General features: G+C 45.2%; 1 long non-coding RNA gene across 1 annotated transcript; it reads left to right on the forward strand.

Annotated features, from left to right (window-relative positions):
• The first annotated feature begins 4,493 nt into the window (after positions 1-4,493).
• Positions 4,494-5,424, forward strand: LOC119088696. The gene is made up of 2 exons (XR_005092392.1): positions 4,494-4,704; positions 5,230-5,424. It is a non-coding gene; the product is annotated as an uncharacterized LOC119088696 (long non-coding RNA).
• The last annotated feature ends 233 nt before the right edge of the window (positions 5,425-5,657 follow it).

A 5,657-nucleotide genomic window follows, 5' to 3' on the forward strand; every position in this document is an offset into this window, starting at 1 on the left:
GAAGGAAGGAAGGAAGGAAGGAAGGAAGGAAGGAAGGAAGGAAGGAGAAAAGGAAGGAAGGAAGGATGGGAGGAAGAAAAGAAGTGGGTAGAATTTTCATTTCACAATGTAAGCCTCAAGTTGGTCCTTTTTTGTTGTTGTTTTAGAGACAGGGTTTCTCTGTGTAGCCCTCACTGTCCTGGATCTCGCTCTGTAGACCAGCTTGGCCTCAAGCTCAGAGATCCACCCGCCTCTGCTTCTGAGTGTGGGGATTAAAGGTGTGCACCACCATGCCCTGCCTAAGTTGGTTCTTAGCATGTCCTACAGATCCCATGTCACACTGATTTTGACTGTGCTTGGTCTGTTTTTAATGCTAAATGTGTAAAGCAATGTCATTAAAGAATGCTTTAAGTCTCAACTATAATCTGAAACAATAATGATTATACACACACGCACACGCACACGCATGAAAGTAGATACCCAATTTTGACAAAACATCACGTGATAGACTGGCTGATTTGTGACAGCTTTGTAAGTTGCTACTGTCTTTTAGGAAGGCACTGTCGACTATTTAGTACATAGAAGAATAAAAAATATCCGTGTTTTTTGACCCTGCGATTTCATGGTGAGTAACACGCTACATGTTGTGGCTATATGTACCTTCTTTGCCTCTTTGTGGTCCTGACCCTGAATGACTGAGTCCCCAAGAAAAGGCCCGACCGTGCCAAGCTCCAACTGTTACATAGCTTCACGCTACCCAGAGTGGGGCACGAAAGTGCTGGACCATCGAGTCCACCCTCTCGAGGGATACCAGGAGCGACTGGAGAACGGCACAAGATCATGAGTTACTGACCACTGGGAAATGGAGACAGAGTGCAGTGCAATGGGAAATAACCATTTTTGGTTATTTTTGTTTACCTAAGGTTGGGAAGCAGGAGAATTTTTCACCCTGAGGTTACCCTCGGGAGCTCGGATTTGACTGAAGATGATGCCAAGCTGTGAATACAAGCAGCTGAGAAGAAAGGGATATAGATCAACAGAAGGCAAGGTGGCCGCAGGGATATAGATCAACAGAAGGCAAGGTGGCCGCAGTGATGACCCGCAAAACCTTGACTGCCAAGGATGGTGAGATATTTGAAACCTTTCTACTTTACATACCTTTCAATAGGTAAATATTCAAATCAGCTCACCAAGGCTCCCCTGTGTGTTCCTGTTCCGATCTTGGATTTGCTTCCTCTCTCATGGATCCTTCCTCACCTTCTGCCTGGCAGCAAATAACCCCCCAATCTACTCATTGCTTTGGGGAGAAAGCCTAGATCGTCCCTTACGGTTTTCTCTCGGATGTGTCGGCCCAGCCCACCCGCTTTCCTCCACTGCACCGCTATGCTGTTATTCTGCGGACTGCTACACACATCTCCTTATTTGCCTTCACGTTGTTTTTATTAAGTCACCCCTTCTTCTCAGCAGCCAGAACCTCCTCTTTAAAATGCAAATCAAATTCTGTTATTTCCTGGCAAAACCACTCCAGCTGCCTTGCCTGGCACTTGGAACACAATTCAAATTCTGCCCCTCTTGCTCCTCACTTCGGCAGGGTTTCTGATGTCGAGACAAAAGCTTACTCATCCTTGCCTCTCCTCGTGTTCTCACTCAGGCCTCACTCAAGTTCTCACTCAAGTTCACGTTTCAGCTCACACAGAGCTACCACAACCCCACCGGAAGCAGCTCCCCACCTAACTGTGACTTAGTCTGGTGGGTTTGGGAAAGGGCTTGCTCTCCAGTTGATGTGTTTTGTTTGTTTCTGGTCTGTTTAGTAGACATCATCACAAAGTCAGGAGGGAAGGCTTCCTTCCCATTTCTCTTGTTGTTATTGGTGCTACAATTGTGTGCGTTTGACATCTTACTTGCTTTCTTGCGTTTCCCCATATTTTTCACACTCGTTCATTCGTTCATTGTGTGTGTGTGTGTGTGTGTGTGTGTGTGTGTGTGTGTGTGTGTGACACTCATATATACATGCAGTGGCACAGGTGTGGAGGTCAGAGGACAGCTTGTGGAAGTCAGTTCTCTCCTTGCACAATGTGAGCATCGTCGGGAGTGAACTCAGCTTTGGGGTCAACTGCCTTTAGCAGCTGAGCCCTCCCGTCCCCCAGGGCTTTTACATACTTCAGGCTCTTTTCTGGAATTCATCATTTCCTGAAGGACTCCAGGTTTCTGTTAGTGTGAGACGTCATTTAGAGACCACTGCTCGGTACCAGGGGTACTCATCACTATGGGGCTTTTTTGAGGAATAGGAGTAAGCAAACAAATAACGTATTTTAAAGATAAAATTCAGCTGGGTGTGTTGATGCACAACTGTTAGGCCAGCATTTAAGAGGCTGAGACAAAAGAAAGGCTAGCATGAGATGTATAGTAGAGATGATGTTTAAAAATACATGAGATGGCCGGGCAGTGGTGGCGCACGCCTTTAATCCCAGTACTCGGGAGGCAGAGGCAGGCAGATCTTTGTGAGTTCGAGGCCAGCCTGGTCTACAGAGTGAGTTTCAGGACATCTAGGGCTACACAGAGAAACCCTGTCTCAAAAACCAAAACAAAAGAACAAATTCCAAATAGAATTTAAATATAAACAAGCAACGGTCATGAGAGAGCTGGACGACCACACAGACGGAGTCTCCATAACTGAAAGTAACAGGAATTTCCTGTGATTCAAGTTTTTGATAAATGAGGGGGAAAACCGAATTAAACTGCTACAACGAACTTGAATCTGGAGTAGTTTGATCTTAACTGTCTTCCAAAGGCCCATCTGATTCATCTTGGTCCCTGGCTGGGTACCACTGGGAAGTCATATGTGACCATTGTGCCCTGGAAGGGGATGGGGGCCCTGCCCTCTTCTTCTTTCTTTCTCTGAGCCCTGAGGTGAGCTATGATGGTGTGCTGCACCACAGACTCAAGAGCATCAGGACCAACCACTCAGGCTGGCACTGAGCCAGAGTAAACGTTCTCATTGGCTTACTTCATTTATCTATTACTTGACTAGTTTTTAGACAAAGTCTCAGTAGCTCAGGCTGGCCTCGGGCTCTCTGTAGCTAAGGATGACCTTGACCTCCTGGCCCGTCGACTTCCTCCTTCAGTGGACTGGCACGTGGGGGCACACCTGGCATTGGCTGTCTCAGGTGTGGGCAGGTGTTACGTCATCACTTGAGTTGTAGACAGTTGAGCTGGGTGTCACGTTGAAGTGTGTGTGTGTGTGTGTGTGTGTGTGTGTGTGTGCGCGCGTGCATAAATGATTTATTTATTTTTATTTTATGTGAATTGGTGTTTTGCCTGCATGTATGTCTGTGTGAGGGTGTCAGATCACTTGGAGCTAGATTACAGTTGTGAGCTGTCATGTGGTTGCTGGGAACTGAACCCTGGTACTCTGGAAGAGCAGCCAGTGCTCTTAACTGCTGAACCATCTCTCATATATATTGTGGGTTTGTTTTTTTTTTTCTTGAGATAGGGTTTCTGTGTATAACAGCTCTGTCTGTCCTGGAACTCATGGTGTAAAGCAGGCTGGCCTCGAACTCACAGAGATCCACCTGCCTATGCTCCCTCATGCTGAGATTAAAGTCATGGCTTAGAATTTTTGTGTGTGTGTGTGTAGTAAGAAGAAGAGAGACAATCTCAGGGCATTCCAGTTACATCAACACTGCATAAAAATAAAAAGTTTATTTTTCCTGATTGATACATGATACCTCCCTTATTACGTACTTCTGTTTTTAACCATCGATACAGTCACATGTGAGGTTAACTTCAGGGGAGACTTATTGAAGGACACCCAGAAACTTTATCCCCAACTTTGCAACTTTTCTGTTACATCTACAGCTGATTCAAGCTTGAAGAAATATTGAAGGGAGCAAGGGGTCTAGAGAGATGGTTCAGCAATTAAGAGCACTTGTTCTTCTTGCAAAGACATGGGCTCAATTCCCAGCATCCCCATGGTGGTTCACAACCATCCATAGCACCATTTCCAGGGGGGTTTGACAGTCTCTTTTGGCTTCTGAAGGCACCAGGCATGTACATGGACACAGATGTACATGTGAGCAAAATATTCACACACATAAAAAAAATTTAAAATCGAAAAAAGAAATAAAGAAAGAAATATTGAAGGGGCCAGAAATGTGCCTTGTGGGTGGAATTCTTGCCCAGTGAGAACAAGGCCTTCAGTTAGATCCTCAGTAGCACACCGGCCCCCAATGCGTTCTTTGGTCACAGTGATCTTGTAGGCAGGACAAGACAAGCAGTGGTTCTCCATCGTTTACTTGAAAGTTCAAAATCAGATAAAAAAAAACAAACCAGTCTTTCTTCTCTTAAAGAGTAGATTTCTGCTGCCAGGACAGTATAATTGTAAGTACACTGTTGCTCAAGAGTTTAAACCACCAAGTGACAGGAATTACATTTGATTTATGCTTCTCTAAACAAAGGGTACAAGAGTTTTTTGGGGTGAGTAGCTGTTGGCTTAGCCAGTTGTGTGGATTCTCAAGTCGCTCACAGAATTCAGCTCAGGAGAGTGGCCTGAGAGAACCGAGGCTGGAGTAATTCAGTGGCAATCCCACTGAGTCTCACTGTCCCCACCAGGGTCTCCTCACCTCTCACTTGTCACCTGTCTGCTGTAGGCACGCTCTACAGTCAAGACTTCATTCAAGAGGCCTGCGTAGAGGACACCCCAGCCACACCAGGTTCTCACTCCAGGTAAAAAAAAAATACCATAGAAAAGGGTTTTTCCTTTAAACTCCTTAACGTTCAGAAATCATTCGCTTTGGCTTGATTCAGGTCACATGCTTGAGTCAGCCTCAGTCAGGCTTGGGAGACCTCTGTAGACCTTGGTCATATAATGTTGATGGCCCTGCAAGGCCTCTCTTCAGGAAATGAGCTGTGGGACATCTGTGACGGCTGTGGTTAACAGCCAATTTTTGTTGTTGTTGTGTTTTAAAAATTATTTCTTTTTATTTTATGTGAATGTGTGTTTTGCTTGCATGTATGACCACGCACCTCTTGGGTGCCTAGTGCCCAAGGAGAACAGAAGAGGACGTCGGATCCCCTGGAGCTAGAGGGGTAGACGGTTGTGACATTGTAGACAGCAGCCATGGCTGCATGTGGGTGCTGGGACTCAGTACTCTTAACTACCGAGCCATCTCTGTAGCCCGGCAGCTAGATTTTAGGGACTGGTATTCTCATGGCTCCCTGCCGACCCTTCTTCTACTTCTCTTTTTACAGATATTACTCACCAGCGAATGTCCACAAGCCTGATGTGATCTCACTGTGTCTTTCCCTGAGAACAAATGTGGGAACACAGCCTTCTCAATACCATAGCTCACTAATCCACCAGAAACATGCAGAATGGCAGATGGACTTTCCAAAGAGAGAAATGAGCTGTGTTCAATGATTACTTATAAACAGTTGTGAAGATAAGCAGTTTTAAATAATGATCTGTTAACAGTCACTATCGTGATAACTCAGCCCAGACTAAAGTTTCGATATTTAAGTTCTTATGGTCCAGGAAATAAGCTCAAGTCATACATGATTTTGTATTTCCACAGATTTTGTTTTTGTTTCTTCCTCAGACAGCTCTACTGGGTCTGCAAGAAAAGAATCTCAGAAACTAACATCGGTCAATTATATAAACAAGACTACAAACATCAGTT

Source organism: Peromyscus leucopus, chromosome 10, assembly GCF_004664715.2.
Source record: "Peromyscus leucopus breed LL Stock chromosome 10, UCI_PerLeu_2.1, whole genome shotgun sequence".
Lineage (NCBI taxonomy): Eukaryota > Metazoa > Chordata > Mammalia > Rodentia > Cricetidae > Peromyscus > Peromyscus leucopus.